We start from the raw sequence: 22,149 nt of genomic DNA on the forward strand, positions 1-22,149 counted from the left end.
AAGTTTTACATAAAAACCTAAACCTCTCGATTACCCCTGGCCCCATTTGTCAGTGAAAACCAGAGGAAGGTACACAGAAAAAGCAGCAGAAACTGTTGCACATACGAACTGTAATTCTTAATTCTGGGTGACAACTCTTTTAATTGTACGCTAATACCGCACCAAGGGGCATATTTACAAGCCCATTGCACTGCTGGTGCGCCACTTTTTTTGACACCGGTGGCACAATGGGCTTGCCCATATTTACAAGGCCACGTAAAGTCACCCTGCATGACTTTTCATGGTCTTGTGAATATGGGCCCCTTTCATGCATTAAGCATGAAAGGGACGATCCATGGGTGTTGCTGTGGGTGTTCCCAAGCAACAGCCATAAAACAACATTTTGAAAAACTGTGAATGCCTCAGAATCCCATGCCTCCCCAGGGGAAGCATAGGAATGGTGCAACGAGGAGAAATCCTTTTATTTCGCCTTGTTATTTCCTCTTTCTAGGCGTGCTGCATTCTGCCATCAATTATTGTTTTTGTTCAGGAAGGTGTCCCTTCTTGCACAAAAAAAATCATCCCACAGCGCAGGCACCCTTGGTGCCTGTGTTGGCACATGGCAGCCAATTGTGCCCCAGAGCAGGGGAAAGCACTGGGATGATTTGTATTGTTGTTAATTCAATGCATCCCTCTGCTTTGAAAATGGCGCAGTACGGCGCAGCTAAATGGCTTAGAGCGCCGTGTTGCATGGTTTTTTGTGGTTGAGGCCCCCAGTCTTTACCACTTAGTTGTGAATACCAGGTGCAGTACTATTGTACTGTTTTACCGAGGGACTTGAGAAGTGTGGCTCACTGGTTAGAGCAGGCAGACCCTGAAGCAGAGAACGCCCCGGGACCAGGGTTCAATTCCCGACGCGGCAGGGTCGTGGACCAGGGTCAGCGGACTCGATAATTCTCGCTTTGGTGCCTACTCGAATCAAGGGTTCACACTCTGAAGCTCTGGGCATCAGCCTGCTTAATCTCTACTACGGCCCCCCTGCGGCGGGATGCCTGGCTTTCACCTTGGGGATGCCCAATACGGGTATCTCACAGGGAAAAAGAGCCAGGACGGGTTCCCAAGGCAAGCGCCGAGATGCCTACGGGTAATCGAGCGCTATATAAGAACGCATAATAATAATAATAATAACTTGTAAAGAGTCTCACAGATATGTAGAAAAATGGGATGACGGACAACATTCATGGAAGAGGACAAAACCATCTCCTTTGTGAATGTTGTTAGAAATATTTTGAAGAGCAGGCAATGGTCCGGCAGAACTCTACCTACTCTTAAAAAATTAAACATAAACATTTAATTTTTGTTCTTTTTAAACTATTCATAGTAGGTCATACATCGACCTACCTCATGAATATTAATGATATTGTTCACAATTTGCAACAAATTAGAAATCAGTGCCATAACAGTCATGGTGGTTAGCTTGAGTCAGCAGACCACCATGTCTTTGAACTCTTTTCAATAAAGCAATCCTTTTTTGAAATACAGCCCATTTTCCTTAAAAGAAAATGTGATGAGTTTCAAAAAAAGAAAATGAAACATTTAAGTTTCATTTTTTAGGAGCAGGCAGCCGTAATTTGGACCTCAGCCTGCTCTTAAAAATATTTTTTTAAGATTCTCAAAGGTGAAAAGGTCCCAAGGGAACCCCTTCTCACTTACAAATGGGTCACCGCCGTTTTTAAATTGGTGATAGAGTATGTATTACTGTTTTGCAACTGGAATTCGGTCATAAAACAGTAATAAATACCATACCAAATCGGTATTTTGAGGGGACGCCCCTTCCAAATACTAAATTGGCATTTATTTACAATCCCAAATTGCGACTCAAAAACAAGTTAACAACACAGTGGTTACAGGATGTAATGGTCTAAGCTGCTCCCATTAGAAGTATTGTGTTGAAAGGATGGAACTTCAATAAGGTTAGTACCAGCATTTATTAGGTCTCCTCTCTCCTCAGCACCAGCCTAGTCCCTGCCTTCTCACCTCCCCCATCGTTGTACCGCAGACTCCTTTCCACATTCCAAGCACCCAACATTCTAAGGTACCCTATGGGCTAACTGTAGGGAAGTACCAACAAAGGTAGGGGAAGGGGATGAAAGGAATAATCTATAATGCATATAAAGTTGCCTGTTTTTAAACTGTCAGCACAACATAAGGAAGGGTAGAGGGAAGCATAGACAATATAACATGTTGCTTGCATATGGCTGATCTCTTTCTGGAGTGGAATTGTGGTAAAAAACGATAAACCGTAAAGCGACCTGGCAAATTACCAGTGGCTGATATTCAAACATCCAGTTGCGTTAACTCCCTTGGGAATAATGTCTCCTCAACGCACTCGGTGGAAATTTCTTACAAGTTTTTTCAAAAATGAAAGTCAACAAGTTTGCTTCAATTCTGTTTTTCTTTTATTGTGATCATTGGTATCTCATGTTATTTTCTTCATAACATCACAATTTTCCATTTAGTGTCTGCCCAATGCATTTCGGGCGACTGCCCTTCTTCAGGGGACTTGATTCTGAAAGCAACCAAGTATTGCACCTGTAAAAACGTGCCAGTTGGGTGAATAATTTACTAATTGCGTTGAGGGGACGTTATTCCCAAGGGAGTTAACGCAACTGGATTTATACACCAATAGCACAGGGGGTTCACCTCAAGGGCACCACCTACCATAGGACCTTCCTTCAAAATGTATTAACACTTGAGTGCGACTTCCAAAATCCGCTTATCGGATATTTAACCATTACTGATATTCAAACATGCCACCCATCATTATTTTTGTTTTTCTAGCAGAGAGACCCCAGTTGTGACAAGTATGATAAGAGACTTGAACAGTCTTCACTATGCAATTGGATACACACTGAGCTACACTGATGAGCCCACAAAAGCTTAAACCAGTGCAGTAGTACTGGGACACTTTTCAGAGTAGGTGTGCTGCCATAACTGTTACATTACTGAACTTATAGGGATTCAGAAAAATACAAGCATCATACAAAGAACAAGTGTTGCAAATGAGCGTCGCCCATTCAGCAAGTGAGTTGTAAGGGTGCATTTTGAAGCACACTGTCACAAATATATTGCTAAATCATGGCGTGGTAGTGCACTGTTATTGACAGACAGCACATTTTCCACTGAAATATTCACTACATTTGTACAGTTTTGCTGAATAAAAATCTGTATAGCGCACAAATGACAATTTGTGGAAATTGGGTTTTAGAAAATATTTGTAATTTGTTTATCACTGAGTAAAGTGTCTTGATTTCTTTTAAATCTATTACAATCTGTCTTTTCAAAACACTTCATAATTTCAAAAAAGCAAATATTTGTGCCTTCGTAGCTGCTTATTTATTTTGTAGGATTTTTATAGTTTCTTCATGGGTACTTAACTGTTGTTGTGTGTTAGACAAACAACATCCTCCAGTGTTACTTTTCAGACCATCAAGATTTTAACAGTTCACTTAACAAAATCACCTTTCTTTGCAGTCAGGGTAAGAAAAGTAAACACCAACCTTCATGTAAAAAGAATAAGCAGCAATTTGTAAGAAGATTAATTGGACATTTGACGTCTGTCTCAGAACACACACAGCAAATCGGACAAGGCAAAAACAACATTTAAAGTCCTCTGTAATGCTCACTCTCCTTCGGAACGCCTTTATGGTTATTTTGAGGGTGTTACAGTACTATCCCGACCCCTATTTCCAGCACCTATGAACCAGTATGGAGTTGTTGAGTTACCCTCAATAGAGGGGTTCTAACCTGACAGTTCAGGGAAAAACTGTTCCTGCTGGAAAAGGACAAGGACTGATTTGCAAAGGCCTGGTCTCTGAAGTGGCATGGGCTGCAAAAAATATAAACTGTAATGCAGCTTAGGACAATTACCAATGGCTGATATTAAACAAAGCTTTCTATTCATTGCCTTTTGATTTATAGACTGCTTCCCAGTCATCATGGGTATGCATTGCAATCTTTAAATCTGCCAGTGAAACCTAATGCACTCTAAGTAAGTGAAGTGGGGGAAATATGGTCTAGGGACTAAGTGGAGAGATGTGCTTAAAGTGCTATGCAGAGGGCATGCAGTTCAGCAGCTAAAAGGAGGTGGTGTGGTTTACCTGGTATGTGAATGTGATGTGGCCTGGGGCCGAATAAGGGAGATGTAATTTAGGCTTTAAGTGAAGAAGATATGGACTAAGGACTACAAAGAAGAGACCTTGTTTAGGTAATAAATGGAGGAGATGTGCTTTAGGTGCTAAGTAAAGGAGATTTAGTCTGTGGGCTATGCGGAAGAGGTATGGTGTAGGTCAGCGGTTCCCAACTTGTCGTCCACGGACACCCAGGGATCCGTGCCACATTCCCAGGGGTTCCGTAGGTCTGGAGCCACTACCCAGGCCTTCTGCAAAACAGCTGCGCCTTTTGTTGTTTTGAGGCTGAACAGGCTGGGTCTCTCAACAGAAATACAGGAGTGTTTTCATATTTACTTCATTTGTACAGCAGTTTTAAAAGTACTGAAAAGTTCCTTGTATATTCAGTCACATTTGGCGAACAATAAAAGTTTCTGGATAACTCTCTTGATAAGTGTACCTGCTGGAAAGAGGTGGGAGTTTTGTGTTTTGTCTACTAGAAGTTGTGAAGCATATAAAGTAGCACAGGTGCCTGCTGCAAAGAACGTGTGCCATGCATACCAAAGAACTGTATTTTTTGTGCATAGCTCAGTGGGCTACTGCTTTTGTCACAAAGATTTTTTTGCCACTGAGCAGTTCATAAATTAAAATTGTAATCTAGCACAGTGAGCTATGAACTACCATCAAAGAGTCGCAGGCAAACTGCATGGTGCAAGTTAGAAAGCTATGTTTTTTCCCAGTCTTTCATTCCCTCGATGCTTCTAAAAAGGGTTTGGTTGGGTAAAAATAAATTCTTAATATTGAAGTCAATGCTAACCAGTGGATTATGTTCAGAATCATGAGTTTGTGCTTCTCCAGATGAAGATCTCTTAAAACATGCCTACCAGTATGCATGCCATGTGAATCCTACACCATGTTGTCCCCTTTGCCTTATGTAACTTTTTCTAAACACTGATTTACACACGTATGATTCATTGTCTGTGTGTGTGTGTGTGTGTGTGACGTAAAGCACTCCGACATCCTACCTACACTGGTATCAGAGGTGTTATAAAACAAATGAAGTACATGTGACAGGGGGAACATGGAGAGATGAGAGGCATTGTTGGAAGGTGGAGGGTGATAGTGAGGGAATCGTTGAAGAGCCCCAACAAAGATTGTCGCATCCTGGTGCACAGTAAGGCCATCATTGCTATGATTTAAAAACGAATACAATTGAATAGATATTTACAAATATGGTGTAGAATGCACAATTTTTCCCAAATTTTCCTGGGGGGTGAACCCCACTGAAGCCCCCTTTGTAGTTGTCAGGCTTGCTTGCTTCACTCGCTATGCCCCGTACGCAGTTGGGTTGAAAAAGTTTGCCTGGGCTGCTTTGGGTTTCAAGTCCTGCCCTGGCAGGAGCATTGTACCATTAAACAGACCACTATATGCATCCATGTCAGTAGACCTGATTCAGGGTCTCCTGCCTGAAATTGCCTCTGCTTGCATAGACGTGAATGGGAAATTACATTCTCCAGAAATTCTTTTTTTAAATCACCCACTTCTAAAATGTTGTCACATATTTGTATGCATTTATGCGAAAATGCTTTCTCAGATCTTATGTACCTAAAAAATGAATACAGAAATTGCTTGGGAATCTGAATGGAGGATTCCACTTTTCCGAAATAAAGCAGACATTGAAAACTTAGTTGTAGAAATGCAGCACTAACCTTCCCATTAAGATTTTTGCATATTTCTTTCAATATAAAAGAATAACATCTTTAGTAATTAAAGTTTTTGTTTGATGTGTACTTGTTTGTGCTTTTTTTGTGAATTATTGTTTTAATGTTTGAAATTTAAATCCTACAAATTGCTTAGGGGTCCCCGGCTTCCAGTAGTGATTCAGTGGGGGGTCCTCAGCGGTCAACAAGTTGGGAACCACTGGTGTAGGTGCATAGTGGAGGAGGCATGGCTAGGTACCAGATGGAGACATTTTAGTTTATAGCTCAAGTGGAGATGATGTGGACTATAAGCTATGTGTTAGAAAGCACTAACCTTGTATGCTGGATCCAATGGGAGCACTGCACTCTTCTGTCTCTCCCAACCTCCACCAGTTACCTCATACAGCAAGAATATGATACCAATAGGAGAAACAAGGTGAGGGGATTGGATAAGAGCGAGAACAGACACACTGAATACTCTCACTTTGACGTTTCACTTGTATCTATGTAGGTGGTATCTGTATAGCTTAAACCAGGACAAAAAGGCAGCGGGCACTGTAAGGTTTCAAAGGTAAACATACAGTCACTGGGTGGTTGGAGAGACAGCTAGTTAGTGAATAGAGGTGTGTCTTCAACTCATTCCTAAATTGGAACAGCATTGGGGCGTGCTTATGGTTATGCAAATGTTGTTCCTGATCCTGGATTATTAGCCTTTCCCATTTTCCAGAGAGTGCATTTCCAGTCTATCTGGTGGGTATCTAAGGGATGACCTGTAATGCATAAGTCAGTTGAATTATAAGTATAGATTATTACTTGCAATGTTGACTGTTTCCCATGTGTTCCTGTAGTGCTGTCCAGTTAAGCCTGTGTGCCTGTCTTTATTTGTCCGGATGTGCATGTATTCCTGTTAAGTTGCCATGTGTTCCTGTGTGTGTGTTCTGTGTGCTTGCAGTGCTTTCAGTTTTTGTCGTATAATAGTCATACACGATGTTTCTGTCAATGCTTGTCTTTTTCATTTCCCTGAAAAGTCAGCCGTGCCTGATAAGGCGACATGACAGTATGGCAGTATGTTCAAGTATTAAACTGATGAAGTCTACTTCTAGAGAAAAACAATCTATCTGCATTCTTTAAAGCACAAAGCCGCTTTCGATAGTGAATTGCATCAAAATACATATATGTTTATAACAAAGACATGCTGGAAAAGTGACAGTATATTTTTACAGTAGAAGGTCCACATTTATACCACATTACCCAATAGAGCTCTTGCATTGGAGATAGTAACAGCCCGAACATTTAATGGAGCATTGCGGTGGGATGATATTGCTAAAACATATACAAATAGAACACAGTACCTACTACCATATGGCAAAAGGAAATCACAAGTGACACCTGTGTTTTTGACATAATAAATTAACTCATCCTTTCCCTGCATTCTTCTACACAGTCACCAAACTCCTCCGTATCGTGTAATATCCTTGCAATGTATTGTAGGGGTACATTATCTTGTACAATGCCCTGTATATGCAATGCAATACAATGGAGTGGCTATATCTTTGAATATTTACATTTTTTTTTTTTATAATATTAATTGTGTACATTCAATACTATGGTCAGTTTCCCCAAATTGCAAAACTGCAAATACACAGAAAAACCTCCTAGCTGCTCTATTCAGGCATAAAAGGTTCCTAGAAAAGTCACAGAAAGGGATAGCATCCCACTTAACAATCATTTGCAATGCGATAGGTCTTGCATTACTGATAGTTTGAGGTATTGGCATTGCAAATAATAATACAATACCTATAGCTCATACTTTCAGTAATATGAGACCTAGTGCATTGCAAGTGCTTTCTTAGTGAGCCAGGAACCAGCATTGTATGTCTCAGTCCAGTACTGCAAGGTGGCCCTAGAGGTCCCTCGTGAGCAAGGCACCAGCATTGTATGTCTCGATGCAGTACTGCAAGCTGCTCATAGAGGTCCCTAGTGATCACGGCACCAGCACTGCATGTCTGGTTCAGTCCCACAAGCTTCTCCTAGAGGTCACTAGTGAGCAAGACACCAGCACTGCATGCCTAAGTGCAGTACCGCAAGTTGCTCCTAGAGGTCCCCAGTGAGCAAGGCACCAGCACTGCGTGTCTTGGTGCAGTACCGCAAGCTGCTCCTAGAGGTTCCTGGTGAGGAAGGCACCAGCCGTGCATGTCTCGGTGCAGTACCGCAAGCTGCTCCCAGAGGTCCCTAGTGAGCAAGGCACCAGCACTGCATGCCTAAGTGCAGTACCGCAAGTTGCTCCTAGAGGTCCCCAGTGAGCAAGGCACCAGCACTGCGTGTCTTGGTGCAGTACCGCAAGCTGCTCCTAGAGGTTCCTGGTGAGGAAGGCACCAGCCGTGCATGTCTCGGTGCAGTACCGCAAGCTTCTCCCAGAGGGCCCTAGTGAGCAAGGCACCAGCAGTGCGGACCTCTTTTGGTCACATATGGTACTGCACCCTGCAGAAGATATGGTAAATCCACCCTACCCATAATGTATTGCATTCAAGACAGTACTATGAGTACATTCAAATATCGAGGTCCATATATACAATTAGTAGCTTTGAAATGTGACAAAAGAATTATTACATTAATTTCGGATTAGGTTGTACTCTGTGTGGAGCTGATGAAGGGAAATTTATAGACGGTCTCATATAAATGTGAGATATTCTAGTGAGCGAAGTAACCACTGCCAATCTAGCTTAGGAGCAGGGGCGTAACAAAGGCCCCCCGCAGCCCCTGTAGTTGCTGCAGAATTTTAGGCAGTGCGTGGTCACCCGGGTGCGCGCTGGTCCGGGCTGGCTTTGGGTCTGGGCGGTCCGGTTTCTCGCACAATAGCTGCTACTAATTTAAACACTATTGATTTTTCACAGACTTTGACTTTGCGCGCAGCATTTCAAATGACGTCATCATGAGTCAGTGACCAATGAATGAGCTTGAGATTTAGTTATCTGAGCGTGCGCACTGCGACAGCTACCGTTAACAAGTTTTAGCTACTGGCGTGGGTAATCTGAATCTCACCAGACCAGCCCCCAGAACCATGATTGCCCGACCTGGGAGTTTCCATTGATTCCCCTCTGCTGGCCGCAGGGTCGTGGCGGTGGGCTTTAGTCCAGTCGTAATGTTGCGGCATGTCGCATCAACGTTACTGAATTGCCCTGCTCCTCTCGCTGAAAAAAGTAAGTGTTTGGGACGGGTAGTGTAAATGACTTTAGTTGCTGCTTATGCTATTAATTAATTAGCTCCTGTCACTTAAGTTCAGCAGAGTCGCCCCAGCTCAGCTCTGCAAACCAGACACTAGACTAGCAATTAGGGGCCTACACTGGAAGCCCTTTGATCCACGCACTACTCGCCACAGACTCTCCCCTGTTTCTGAGGTGAACACTTGAGAGAGCGCAAACTGATATAAATGTATGAGTACATCACACTTACCTATAGTAAGCACAAGTCATGATGAGAAATGCCATGAGTGCTAATAGTATCTGAAATTATATTCTAAATGTATAGCTAATATAGAGATTTAAGTAGAAGTGGAACTAATACAGAAATGTGTGACATTATATGATTTTATTAGACGTGATTATTTTGAATCTATGTCGTGTAGCTGTTAACATAAGATGGTCTGTGGTAAAACGCAGAACGTGGTAGGCCTCAGGGCCAGAGCTGGAGTTAAAAGGGAAGGTGTTTCTTTTCACGACACAGATTGTTTAACGTTTTTGGTCATTGCATTAATGGGCCATGATTTAGAGTAATGTTTTCTAAATAATAGAATAAGAGTTTTAACATGCTTTAATTAAATGAAGAAATTGAATGCTATAATCATAATGTGAAATATTGTAGGCCTGAAATGTTTTAGCAGTGATTTACACGTACATGTCTGGGCTGAGAAATGTTGCAAGCCTTTTAGAAGTCTATGAGAGTTGGGTTCTTGGCGGCAGATATCTGTCTGCAACAGGAAAGGGGGGATCCAATTATAAGTGAATGAATAGAGGTCTGTTCAGTAGACGGCCCAGACATGGAGGAGGGTTCTGGAATGTTTAAGGGGTATCAGCGGGCCGGAGAAGAGATTGAGAAGCAAGGTCAACTCTAACGTCTGAGGCCCAATACAAAGCATCATGGAAAAAGCCTGAAGTTGCACCACGTGAGAGGCGTTTCGCAAGGGGCGTCTCAAATGTTGTTGACTGTTTTGTATTAGGGACAGCACCCCTGGGTGGAGTTAGAGCAGAGACCTGAGGACCCTTTAGAGAGCGGATGGGTAGGCAGTGAGGGGTCATGACTGGAGAACTTTAGGTTTTCACCAAGAGACTTAGAGTGGGTGACTTCCCTTGGGGGTCATTCATTGCTGACACCTTTGTTAGGTTGGGATTTGGTTAAGTAGGGATACCATCTAGAACAGGGTAGGGACGCCTAACCTGTGTTTGTTTTCCTCCAACCTAAATGAAGGAGAGATATGCGTCTATGCTGATAGCTTTGCTATTTTTAGAACTTGTGTTAGTGATTTCTGTTGCTCGTCTGAGGGCTTTTCGAGAGCACATGTATGTAATTGGACCTGTGTATCTCGTGAATCTCATTCTGAGATGCTTGTATTTGCAGCTCATTATATCTTTACAATAAACTTTTGAAACCTAGAAGTTGTCCGTGATCTTTGAGAGTAGAGTCCTTTCTTGGGTGAACTAATTTGCAGATAGGTGTACTGTTTCCTTCCAAGACAGGCAATAAAGGTTCAGTCGACCAGATCGAGGTTTGGATCAATAGAGATAAGGTATCGATCAAAATCTCGCCCTTTCAGTTGGTAGCTATAGAGGATGGTTGCCTTCTTGAGGACGGTGACCTAGGCCAGGTTAGCTTACCCCAAGGCCCCTAGAAATCGATGATCGGAAGAACAGCCCGCAGATGAAGATCCGGATGACGTGAGACAGAAAAAGCAGCAGTATCAGAGAGAGTGAGTATAAAGGGTTATGCGTGTTAGATTGCGGTGTTTTTGTATTGTATCTATGTTGTAATGTCTGGCGGAGTTGAATGTCTGTAGAGTGACTGTGGAACAGGTTGTGAGCGCGCGCAACCGGTGGAAATCTTAAGTTCAAGGAGAGCTTAAGTGGTTCGGGTGTATCGGACACCCAGAGTAATTGTCAACTAGTGTGAAGGGGGTCATGAGGTACCATTGATCACCCGAGAGACCGAGATAGGGGGAACGTAAGAGTGAGTGCGTGAGTAACGGACGCTGGTCGGAAGTTACTGTGTGTGTAAGTAACCTATCAGAAAGACGATAGACATCTCGTCAGTTGTGTTGACAATTACAGATAGACTGTGGACGTACAGTCGAGAGAAGTGACCGCTTGGTCGGAAGTAGTCATTTTTCAGTGTATGAATGGGACGCATGCATAACCGGGAGACGAGTTGAGAAAGGAGGGGTGCTGCTGCGAAGCGGAGAAAAGAGACGTCAGGTGGTGTCGCGCAGTGATTGGCTGACCGGAGAAAGACCGCGCTGTGATAGGCCAGCTAGCGAACACGTCATACAGGGTCGCGACGTGATTGGCCAACAGGAGAAAGACCGCGCTGTGATAGGCCAAGCTAGCAAAGCCGCGACAGGATTGGTGGATTGTCATCAGGAAGTAAACAGAGTAGCGAGGCTGGATTTTGTGCGCATAATTATGAAGTGTTTTAAATGGTTGAAAGCGCTGTTTAAGAAAGAGAGGAGAGGATCGTATGAAGGGGAAGAAGCCCCGCCGGAGGGTACGCCAGCTCGTTACATGGCAGTAAATGTTGGGTTGCATACGATCCTTTGGATATCAGAGTGGAGTAAGATTACTGAAGGAAACGAGGAACTGACGTTCCCGAAGTACGGGACGTTCAGATTAGAGGTGTTACATCGATTGAAATCAGTCATGACCTCAAAGAGACCCTTGCCTAGACCAACCCAGTTTGAAGCCCTTGAGGCATGGCTTAGGGCAGCGCATGAAAGGAATATGAACAGACGACAAGAAAGGGTGAAACGCTCGGTAAGGGCAGTACAGGATGCCAGGTGGGATGCGGATGCTAAAAGATGGAGAGTGCATAATTTGGAAATAAATAAACTGTACCCAGTGTTAGAGGCGCCAGTAAATAAAAGCCCCATAGAAGAAGATGACGAGAGCGAAACAGAGGACAGCCTGATAAACAGATTACTGACAGACAGGCCACCCCCGTATAATAGAGCAGGGGGAGAGGTCGAGAATACTGAAGGAGAAAAGGGGGGCAATGCAGGAGAGCATAGACCGCTTCCCAGTTCAGAGTGGGATCCTGAGCCAAAGAAAGAGTTGCTCCAGCCTAGTCAGGTGCAACAGGTAGTCGGTAGGTTTGTGGTACAAAGAGCGCCGGAAACGGAAAGCGCCACATCCTACCCATTGCCAGATGCACTACAGGTACCTGTTACCATAGGTCCTATAATATCGATATATGACCAAGAGAGAGCAAAAGGGGAAGAACGGAAACGGAAAGACAGAGAAAGAGCAGAGCAGGCAAGGAGGAACGATACCACTAATTCCCCAAGTCAGATGCCGATACCCAGAGAGTGGAGCACCCCGATGCACACAGCAGGGGACCCAGGAGGAGATCCTGGGGGCCCTAGATGGCCAATGGATCTGAGGGGATCTGGACGAAAATCCTTTCAAGAGCTAAATGAGTACATGAAGCAGTGGGATGAGGCAGTGAAGGCTCAAAAGTGCATCAATGCTGCAGAAGCAGAAAGGGAAAGTCAGGACAGCAGAGCACGAACTCACTGCGGGGCTGGGGAGAGTAGCCCGGAGTGGGACTGTAGAGGGAGTAGGGGAGTCACCCATTGGGCCCGGAATGGAGGTAGAACAGACCTGGAAAACGGGGGCCCCGGGAGTGAAGGGGTGGCGTGCCCAATACTCAGTGAAGGGGAGAGGAGAGCGCAAGAGTACAGGAACAGCTTTAAGTGTCCACACTGTGTGCCTGGCACCAGAGAACAGAATGGGAGTTGTGAGAGGTCGCACCATAGTCCCTGTGATGACAGAAATGAGCGCAGCCCAGGGAGTATGGGGAACCAGGAAGGATCGTATCGGATACTGAGCGATACGAGGCAAAGGGAGTGTAGCGACCAGAGGGAAAATAACAGAGAGATGTGTGGTGAGAGGAGAGAAGGAGACGAGAGTGGGCAGAGAGAGAGTAGGGATAAAAGGCCCGTGTTCCATCACCTTCCAAGATTGGATGGCCGAGCATGGGACCTGGAGAGATGGGAGCAAGGGAGGCCACCCATTAACTCTCCTGAGCCCAAACGCAGAGCTCGAAGTTGGGATGGTAGGGAGACCAGTGAGCCCCCTTCAAAAGACATATTGCGAGCTGAGATAAAAGCCAAGAGACTTGATGTCTCCAGCTTAAGGTCAGATCTGGATGACATGGTAGATGGTACCCTGCCTTTAGAAAGAATGGAAATGTATGAACAGGATGAAATACTGTATATGGCAAAGGACATCACACGAAAGGCGAGAGCAGTCCATGAGAAGTTAGTCGAACTAGCAGGCAAATATATGGTGGACTTGTCAAGAACCAAAGCATTACAGGGTAACCACAGGCTACATTACTCAGATCGAGATCTAGATGAGAGGAGAACGATTGGGCTGAAAACACACATAAGGGAACTGATTACTGGAATAAGGACATGGAGGGCACTAGATAAATGGGAAGAGAGGTGGTCCAAGAAAGGGACCGGCAGAAGAAGCATGATTGGTATAACACCAGGACAGCAGGGAATAGAAGCTTACCCTTTGCGTGAAGTTGCCAATGGGAGCTATGTACATGTCCCTTGGAGTAGGGGAGATTTAGCTGCTTTTACCACATCTTTCCCCAAGTTACGAGAGAGCCCCGTGGAGTGGTACAAGCAAGTCGAGAGGTTTGTAAAGATCTCAAAAGTCCTATGGATAGATCTGAACACGCTGTTTGACATTGTAGTACCAGGAGATCTGTGGACAGCATGCAAGGTTAGCGCTGAGTGGCCCACAACGGAGCCAGAGAGAGATGCTAGGACTAATGGGCCGTCCGAGATCGTGATGGCAAAATTCGAGAGAGTGATGACTTGGCTGAAAGAAAAAGTGCCAATGCAAGACATAGATTGGGTCAGAATAGACAGAACGAGACAGGAACCCAAAGAGACAGTCCATGAATATTACGAGAGATTGCTGAAGGCGTTTAAACAGTATAGCGGCTTGGATGTAATGGATCCAAAAGACATAGGGCAATTCGTGTCCAAGTTCGTCCTGGGACTGAGACCGGATATTAGTTTAATGATTCAGCAACACTCGATTTGTTGGCAAAGTAGACCCCTAGATGAAATACTGAGATATGCCAGGTACTGCTGTGATGAGGTAGACTCCAAGGCTAAGAAACTAAAAGAGAAGCTGATGGTGGTACAATTGCAGGCAGCAGGAAAGGGGGGACCGCAACAACAGCAGCAAGGGACAGGTACAGGAGGTAAGAAGCAGTACAGTCAGAACAAGGGTAATGAGGAGAGTACTACCTTCAGACCCAGAGTAGACATAGCTACCTTGAAGAAAACGACTAGGTGCCACCAGTGCAACGAGTTGGGGCATTGGAAACGCGAGTGCCCTTACAATGTAGAGATCGGAGAGCAAGAGATAGAGGAGGAAGAGGTCCAGAGCGCACCTATGAGAGGGGCGACGCCATACCAAGGAAAGGTGCTCAAAGGGGGGGGGGCTCCTCCCCGAGCCCAGTTCCCGCAACCTCCTCGAGTAGGGAGTATGGGTAAGACCTATAGACAAATGCCCCTGTTTGTGGAAGGTGAAGAGTGCTATTATGTGGACCCATTAACTGGACAGAGAGTGGAAAGAGAAGACTGCACCCTTGGGGCAGCCTTAGAGGTAGATCAGAGGGGACCCTATGTTGAAGCAGAAGTAGCAGGGTGCCCTACGACATTTCTGGTGGACACAGGAGCCACTAGATCCACGATCAGATCAGCTGCAGTTCCAGACCTGCCCATGTCTGGAGAGACCATACAGGTGGTAGGGGTCGCAAACAGGAGAATAACCAGCCAATTGACAGAACCGGTACAGGTGAAAATAGGGAAGTACAGCGATGAGCACCAATTTGTGGTTTGCGATTCAAGCCCTGTGTGTCTGCTAGGAAGAGACCTGTTGTGCAAATTGAATTGTACTATATACTGTACACCCCAGGGAGTGGAGGTATTGACTAATGATGATGATGCAGATTTCAAAGTTGCAAACTCAAGAATATGTGTGGAGCTGTACCCTACTTTGACAGTAGACGAGCTTCCCTGGGATTTGAGAGAGACAGTGGCATCAGAGGTATGGGATTTCACTGGGGAAGAGATTGGATTAGTCAAAGGGGTGGACCCAGTGAAAATTGTAGTGAAACCGCATGCTGAGTTCCCAAGAACACCCCAGTATAAATTGACTCCAGAAACGATTGCAGGCATAAAACCCGTGATCGAGTCCATGATTAAACAGGGAATACTGAAAGAAATCGTGGGTAGTCCATGTAACTCCCCGATTATGGGTCTGCAGAAACCAAATGGGAAATTTCGGATAGTGCAGGACCTGCGAAAGATTAATAACATAGTCGTTTCATGTTGTCCAGTGGTGCCGAATCCATCAGTGATACTGTTTCAGATTCCATTCCAAGCTGAGTGGTTCACTGTGATAGATCTTTGTCAGGCTTTCTTTTCGATCCCTCTGGACGAAGAAAGCCATTTTCTTTTCGCATTTAAGCTGGAAAATCGCGTCCTAACATGGTGTCGTATCCCTCAGGGGTATACAGAGAGTCCATCGATCTTTAACCAGCTTCTGAAGAAAAATCTTGAAAGTCTAGTGCTGCCCCAGAAGTCAGTTCTGGTCCAGTACATAGACGACCTCCTTGTGGCGTCAGACACAGAAGAAGCTTGCAGGGAAGACTCCATTGCTTTGTTAAATCACCTAGCTGCCAATGGGCATAAGGTATCCCCGGGAAAATTGCAGTACTGCCTGACAGAAGTACAGTACTTGGGACACAGAATTGAGAAAGGCAAACGAAAGGTGTCACCAGACAGGATAGAGGCGATCATGAAAATGAACGCGCCTCAGACACAGAGAGAGGTCAGGATGTTCCTAGGGATGGTGGGTTATTGCCGACAGTGGATCGTGAACTTTTCACTGAAAGCAAAGCCCTTGCAAAAACTGACGCACAAAGAGGTGAGTGATCCGGTACCATGGGACAAAGACTGTTTGATGGCATTCTTACAGCTGAGAGAAGACCTGTGTCGTGCTCCGGCATTGGGAATGCCTGATTACAATAAACAATTCTTTCTTTACTGTTGTGAGAGAGAAGGTTGTGCGTTGTCTGTGTTGGTCCAAATCCATGGGAATGCCCGTAGACCAGTTGCTTATTTCTCAGCTACTTTAGACCCAGTAGCCGCAGCGTTGCCCGGATGTCTCAAATCCGTTGCTGCAACGGGTGTCAGCATTGAGAGATGTGAAAATATTGTTATGGGGCACCCGTTAGAGGTGTGCGTGCCACATTCTGTTGAACTGTTGATGACCAGGACCAAAACACAGCATCTGACCAATAGCAGGCTCACGCGCTATGAGCAAGTTATTCTTGCTGCAGAGAACGTGACCCTCAAGAGATGCTCTGTTTTGAACCCTGCTACCTTAATGCCACTTCCAAATGATATTGATGATGATGATGAATATACAGACCATGACTGTCTCGATGTGACTGAACTATGCACCAAACCCAGACCCGACATCGTAGATGAGCCACTGACCGACCCAGACGAAGTTTTCTTTGTCGATGGCTCATGTGTAAGAGACGAAGTTGGGCAGTTGAGAGCAGCTTATGCTGTTTGTACAATTGAAGGAGTTGTGGAAGCAGGGTGCCTGGAAGGAGTACACTCCGCTCAGGTAGCCGAGATTATTGCCCTAACACGTGCTTGCTTAGCAGGCAATCAAATTCGAGTCACCATCTACACCGACAGCCAATACGGGTTTGGGGTAGTTCATGATTACGGGCAGTTATGGTCTCAAAGAGGGTTCATGACTTCTTCAGGCTCTCCCATTCGCAATGGAGAGTTTGTGCGCTTGTTGTTAGAAGCATTGCAATGTCCAGCAAGTATCGCAGTTGTAAAGTGCATCGCACATACCAAAAATGAGGACTTTGTTTCGAAAGGCAATAGATATGCTGATGAAGTTGCGCGGTATTGCGCAGAACAAGGTTACTCTTTCACAGAGGTGGATGTGGGTGGAATAAATGTAAGAACTGAATTAGCCATGATACTGGAAACTGTTGATACTTGGGATGAATTGTCAACCATGCAAGAAAATGCTCCTGATTCAGAAAAGGAAACATGGGTAAAGGCAGGATGTGTAATGGGTGAGACTCATTTTTGGGTCTCAGCAGACGGCAGAGCAGTGTTGCCCAATGAGATGGTGAGTCCAATGGCTAGACTCATACATGGTCCCGTACACTTAGGGAGAGATGCTATGCTGAGAGTGTTTAGACAGACTTGGTACAATCCTAAGTTTAGAATAGCAGCAGAAGCAGTGTGCCAGCGTTGTGTGACCTGCCAGCAGCTGAATGTAGGGAAAAGAACACCAGTTGCACTAAGTCACATAGGAAGGTCTGGAGGTCCATTCAACAGAATGCAGATAGATTTCATTGAAATGCCAAGATGCAACCGCCTCCGCTATGTCCTGGTGGTTGTTTGTGTGTTCTCCAGGTGGGTTGAGGCATACCCTACACGTAGGTGCGACACCCTCACAGTGGCTAAGTTACTGCTTAGAGAACTTATCCCTCGGTTCGGGGTGCCGGCCTTTTTGGAATCAGATAGGGGAACACATTTTAACAGCGAGCTTGTGAAGATGATTTGTGTTGCACTGAATATAGACCAAAAACTCCATTGCAGTTACCGACCAGAAGCCTCAGGAATTGTGGAACAAATTAATGGCACGATCAAGTCCAGAATAGCGAAAGTTTGCTCCTCAACGACCCTGAATTGGCCTGACGCCCTGCCATTAGTACTCATGAGCCTTCGTAGTACCCCAGACAGAAGAACAGGGTTGTCACCACATGAGGTGTTAATGGGGAGAGCAATGAGACTGCCATCTATTCCAGCTACTGCACTGTTAAATATCACAGATGATATGATCCTGGACTATTGTAAGGGGCTGTCTGACGCCATGCGTTCTGTGTCCCTTCAGGTGCAGGCTGCAGAGGTTCCAGCGTGCCAGGGCCCTTGCCATGACCTGTATCCTGGGGACTGGGTCCTGGTGAAGAAACATGTGAGAAGAAGCTGCTTGGATATTCGTTGGCGTGGGCCCTACCAGGTCATTCTGATCACAAGTACAGCTGTAAAGGTGGGAGGCCTGCCCAACTGGATACACGCGTCGCATACGAAAAGGGTTCCAGCACCTCTGGAAACAGCTCCTCTCTCGGATGGACGTCCAGCTGAGGACCAAGAAGCCATAGAGGGGGCTAGTCAAGCTGTAGAGGTGCCAGTGGAAGCAGGGAACGAGTCTGACCAAGCTGAGGACGGTCAGTACAACAGCGAAACAGAAGACGCTACAGAAGGAGAAGACAGCTGGGAGTACGAGTCTGACCCTGACAGGTCTGAAAGAGAGCGAGAACAGACCAGAAGGAGAAGGAGTAGAAGGGCACGTGGAGAAGCAAATTGGCCGCAAAGAAGAAGTTCTAGCCTGAGGTCAACTCCAGAAGCAACCCTTCCTCCGATATCAGAAGACTCAGACCCAGAAGAAGGTGCTCAGGGCGCTGAAGCACCAGACCGAAGAAGGTCAAGAAGAGTGCGTGTGCCTAACAGAAGATACTCCACACCTGAGTGGACATATCTGGCGACAAATGTCTGTGAAACCGGAGACAGGGAGGATCCGAGCGGTGGTGGTGTCCAGTTCTGAGCCCATTATCACCGTGGAAATACAACTGTTGGTACCCGGTGTCGAACAAGAAGGGTCACTAACATTCGTGCTCCCCAGACCTCCCCGCCTCAGCAAGTTAAAACACATGTTTCTTACAGAATTGAAATTCCCCGACTTTGGTACCACGATAACAGCACATGAAGAGCATACTCTTCGCATGGAAATATTGAACTATGCTATTGAAGCTGCAACCACAAATCTAATAGTCGATTGTTAAAGGACTTTGTAAATAAAGCAAGCAGAAGAAAAGAAGATTACCTAGCGCCCAGGAAGCAGAGAATTTTAGGGAACCCCTTGAGTGGATGGAGAAGGGCTAGGGTTGTCTTTTTGAACTGTGAAAGGACTTTTTGCGGAAAAGGCTGTCAGCCTCCAGCTGTGTGGATTCTAAAGACAAAAAAAGGATTGAAAGAGACTGTAAAGGAACGAGAGGAAAAGAACTTTTTTTGCAAAGAGAAAGGGAAAAGCTAGATTGTCTGACGAAATGGAGGCCGGCACCCCGAACCGCAGAGCTAAATGTATAATAGGTACACTAATAGTAGGAGTGATAATATTAATAGCTTTAGTGGTAACAATTTCTTATGTAAAGGGACATGAGGAAGAGGTAAAGGTAACTGATGCGAATTCTGTAGTAACACTTACACCCACTGTTGCAGGTGAGAAAAGGGAAAACACTCAAGAGAAAGCGTTATTGGCTGCAGAAGCCCGCAGGTTACATGTAGACGAGTCCCAAGGAGACTTTAGGTCAAATGCTTATGCTAAACTTTTGTATGAATACGTGGATGCCATGGAGGTTAAGGATTGCTACGTCTGCATGCAGTTGCCTGCGTCTGTAGATGAAGGAATTCGATATCATCACCTCCCTCTAACATATGGCATTACATGTAGCTTATTGCTTAGTATATTTTATGAGAGAGATAGTTTTGAATACTATTTCTCCAATTATGATTCTGTATTGCCAGAAGTCCCGAATTATAAGCAGATGAATAAATGGGATTACTGGAAGAGTGAAGACAGATTGGCCAAGTTCTTCATTCCTTGGATTACCTTAGATACTTCACATGCCCGTAGAAATAATCTGACATGCAAGGTGTCAGAGGTCGAGAAAAAGTTCATAGGGCAGGTGGATGATCGTTACAGGAGACAAAAGATTTTGAAAAAATCAGGACAAGGGAAATTAGATTGGACCGAGGAAGAGAAGTCACACAAGAGAAAGGGTAGTAGTGGTCCAATAGCTTTAGATAAAGCGCAGAAAGGAAAGTTATGTCTTCACCGAGCCAAAACGTATTATGAAAATGTATACGTGGGTGAAGTTAACTGTGAACATGCTTTTAATTTAGAGTACTACACTAAGGATTTCCTGAAGGGAATGCAAGTGATTCCAAATGTGTATTTTGTATGTGGAAGAAATGCTTACGTGAGACTACCTGACAACTGGTATGGATCATGTTACTTGGCAATTGTCTTCCCCAAAATATATCATGCACAAGACTTATTGATCATTGAGGGCCAGACATCATCGAGGGGAAGGAGAGATTTAGGCGATGCAGAAATGGTTGGAGATGTCTTTGGAGCTATGTTCCCTCTTTTGGGAATAATCCTTAATGATGTTAAAATTAGACGACTGGCAACAGTTGTCGACAGGTTGTCTGCCAGCACTGCTCAGTCCTTAATGCTGGTAGAAGGAGAGATGCAATCGATAAGGGCTATGGTTCTTCAAAATCGGCTTGCATTAGATGTCTTATTAGCAAAAGAGGGCGGAGTCTGTAAGGCTTTGAAGGTTCAGGAATGTTGCACTTACATTCCAGACCTTTCGAAACCCCTTGAGAAAGTTATTAAGAACATAACTAATATACACAAAGAGATCGAAGACTTGAGTAGAGAAAATGTCTGGGAAAAGGTGGGCCACGGAATGAGTACAGTTGGAGGGTGGTTTTCCACCTTAGGCAAAAGCTTTATTTGGTATATCCTAAAGCCTATCATCATAATATTGATCTGTGGGATAATATTGTGGGGATTGGTGAGGGTATTCAAATGGTACAGAGCAAGAAGGTTAGAAAGGGCCCAAAGAGAACAGTTGCAGAGATTGGCTGCCATACAAGATAATCAGTACAGGAGCCTGAGAGCTCTGGAAGCGCAGAGAATGCCAGCAATAACTGCAGTTTAAATGTTAGTGATGACCCCGAGAGGTCATCAAAGGGGGGAACTGAGAGAGCGCAAACTGATATAAATGTATGAGTACATCACACTTACCTATAGTAAGCACAAGTCATGATGAGAAATGCCATGAGTGCTAATAGTATCTGAAATTATATTCTAAATGTATAGCTAATATAGAGATTTAAGTAGAAGTGGAACTAATACAGAAATGTGTGACATTATATGATTTTATTAGACGTGATTATTTTGAATCTATGTCGTGTAGCTGTTAACATAAGATGGTCTGTGGTAAAACGCAGAACGTGGTAGGCCTCAGGGCCAGAGCTGGAGTTAAAAGGGAAGGTGTTTCTTTTCACGACACAGATTGTTTAACGTTTTTGGTCATTGCATTAATGGGCCATGATTTAGAGTAATGTTTTCTAAATAATAGAATAAGAGTTTTAACATGCTTTAATTAAATGAAGAAATTGAATGCTATAATCATAATGTGAAATATTGTAGGCCTGAAATGTTTTAGCAGTGATTTACACGTACATGTCTGGGCTGAGAAATGTTGCAAGCCTTTTAGAAGTCTATGAGAGTTGGGTTCTTGGCGGCAGATATCTGTCTGCAACAGGAAAGGGGGGATCCAATTATAAGTGAATGAATAGAGGTCTGTTCAGTAGACGGCCCAGACATGGAGGAGGGTTCTGGAATGTTTAAGGGGTATCAGCGGGCCGGAGAAGAGATTGAGAAGCAAGGTCAACTCTAACGTCTGAGGCCCAATACAAAGCATCATGGAAAAAGCCTGAAGTTGCACCACGTGAGAGGCGTTTCGCAAGGGGCGTCTCAAATGTTGTTGACTGTTTTGTATTAGGGACAGCACCCCTGGGTGGAGTTAGAGCAGAGACCTGAGGACCCTTTAGAGAGCGGATGGGTAGGCAGTGAGGGGTCATGACTGGAGAACTTTAGGTTTTCACCAAGAGACTTAGAGTGGGTGACTTCCCTTGGGGGTCATTCATTGCTGACACCTTTGTTAGGTTGGGATTTGGTTAAGTAGGGATACCATCTAGAACAGGGTAGGGACGCCTAACCTGTGTTTGTTTTCCTCCAACCTAAATGAAGGAGAGATATGCGTCTATGCTGATAGCTTTGCTATTTTTAGAACTTGTGTTAGTGATTTCTGTTGCTCGTCTGAGGGCT

General features: G+C 44.8%; 1 protein-coding gene across 1 annotated transcript in view; it reads right to left on the reverse strand.

The window, feature by feature from the left end:
- MOGAT2 (monoacylglycerol O-acyltransferase 2) overlaps nucleotides 1-22,149 on the reverse strand; it is a 501,244-nt gene that overhangs the window by 100,546 nt on the left and 378,549 nt on the right. The window lies entirely within an intron of this gene.

This window comes from Lissotriton helveticus, chromosome 8 (assembly GCF_964261635.1).
Source record: "Lissotriton helveticus chromosome 8, aLisHel1.1, whole genome shotgun sequence".
Classification (NCBI taxonomy): Eukaryota; Metazoa; Chordata; class Amphibia; order Caudata; family Salamandridae; genus Lissotriton; species Lissotriton helveticus.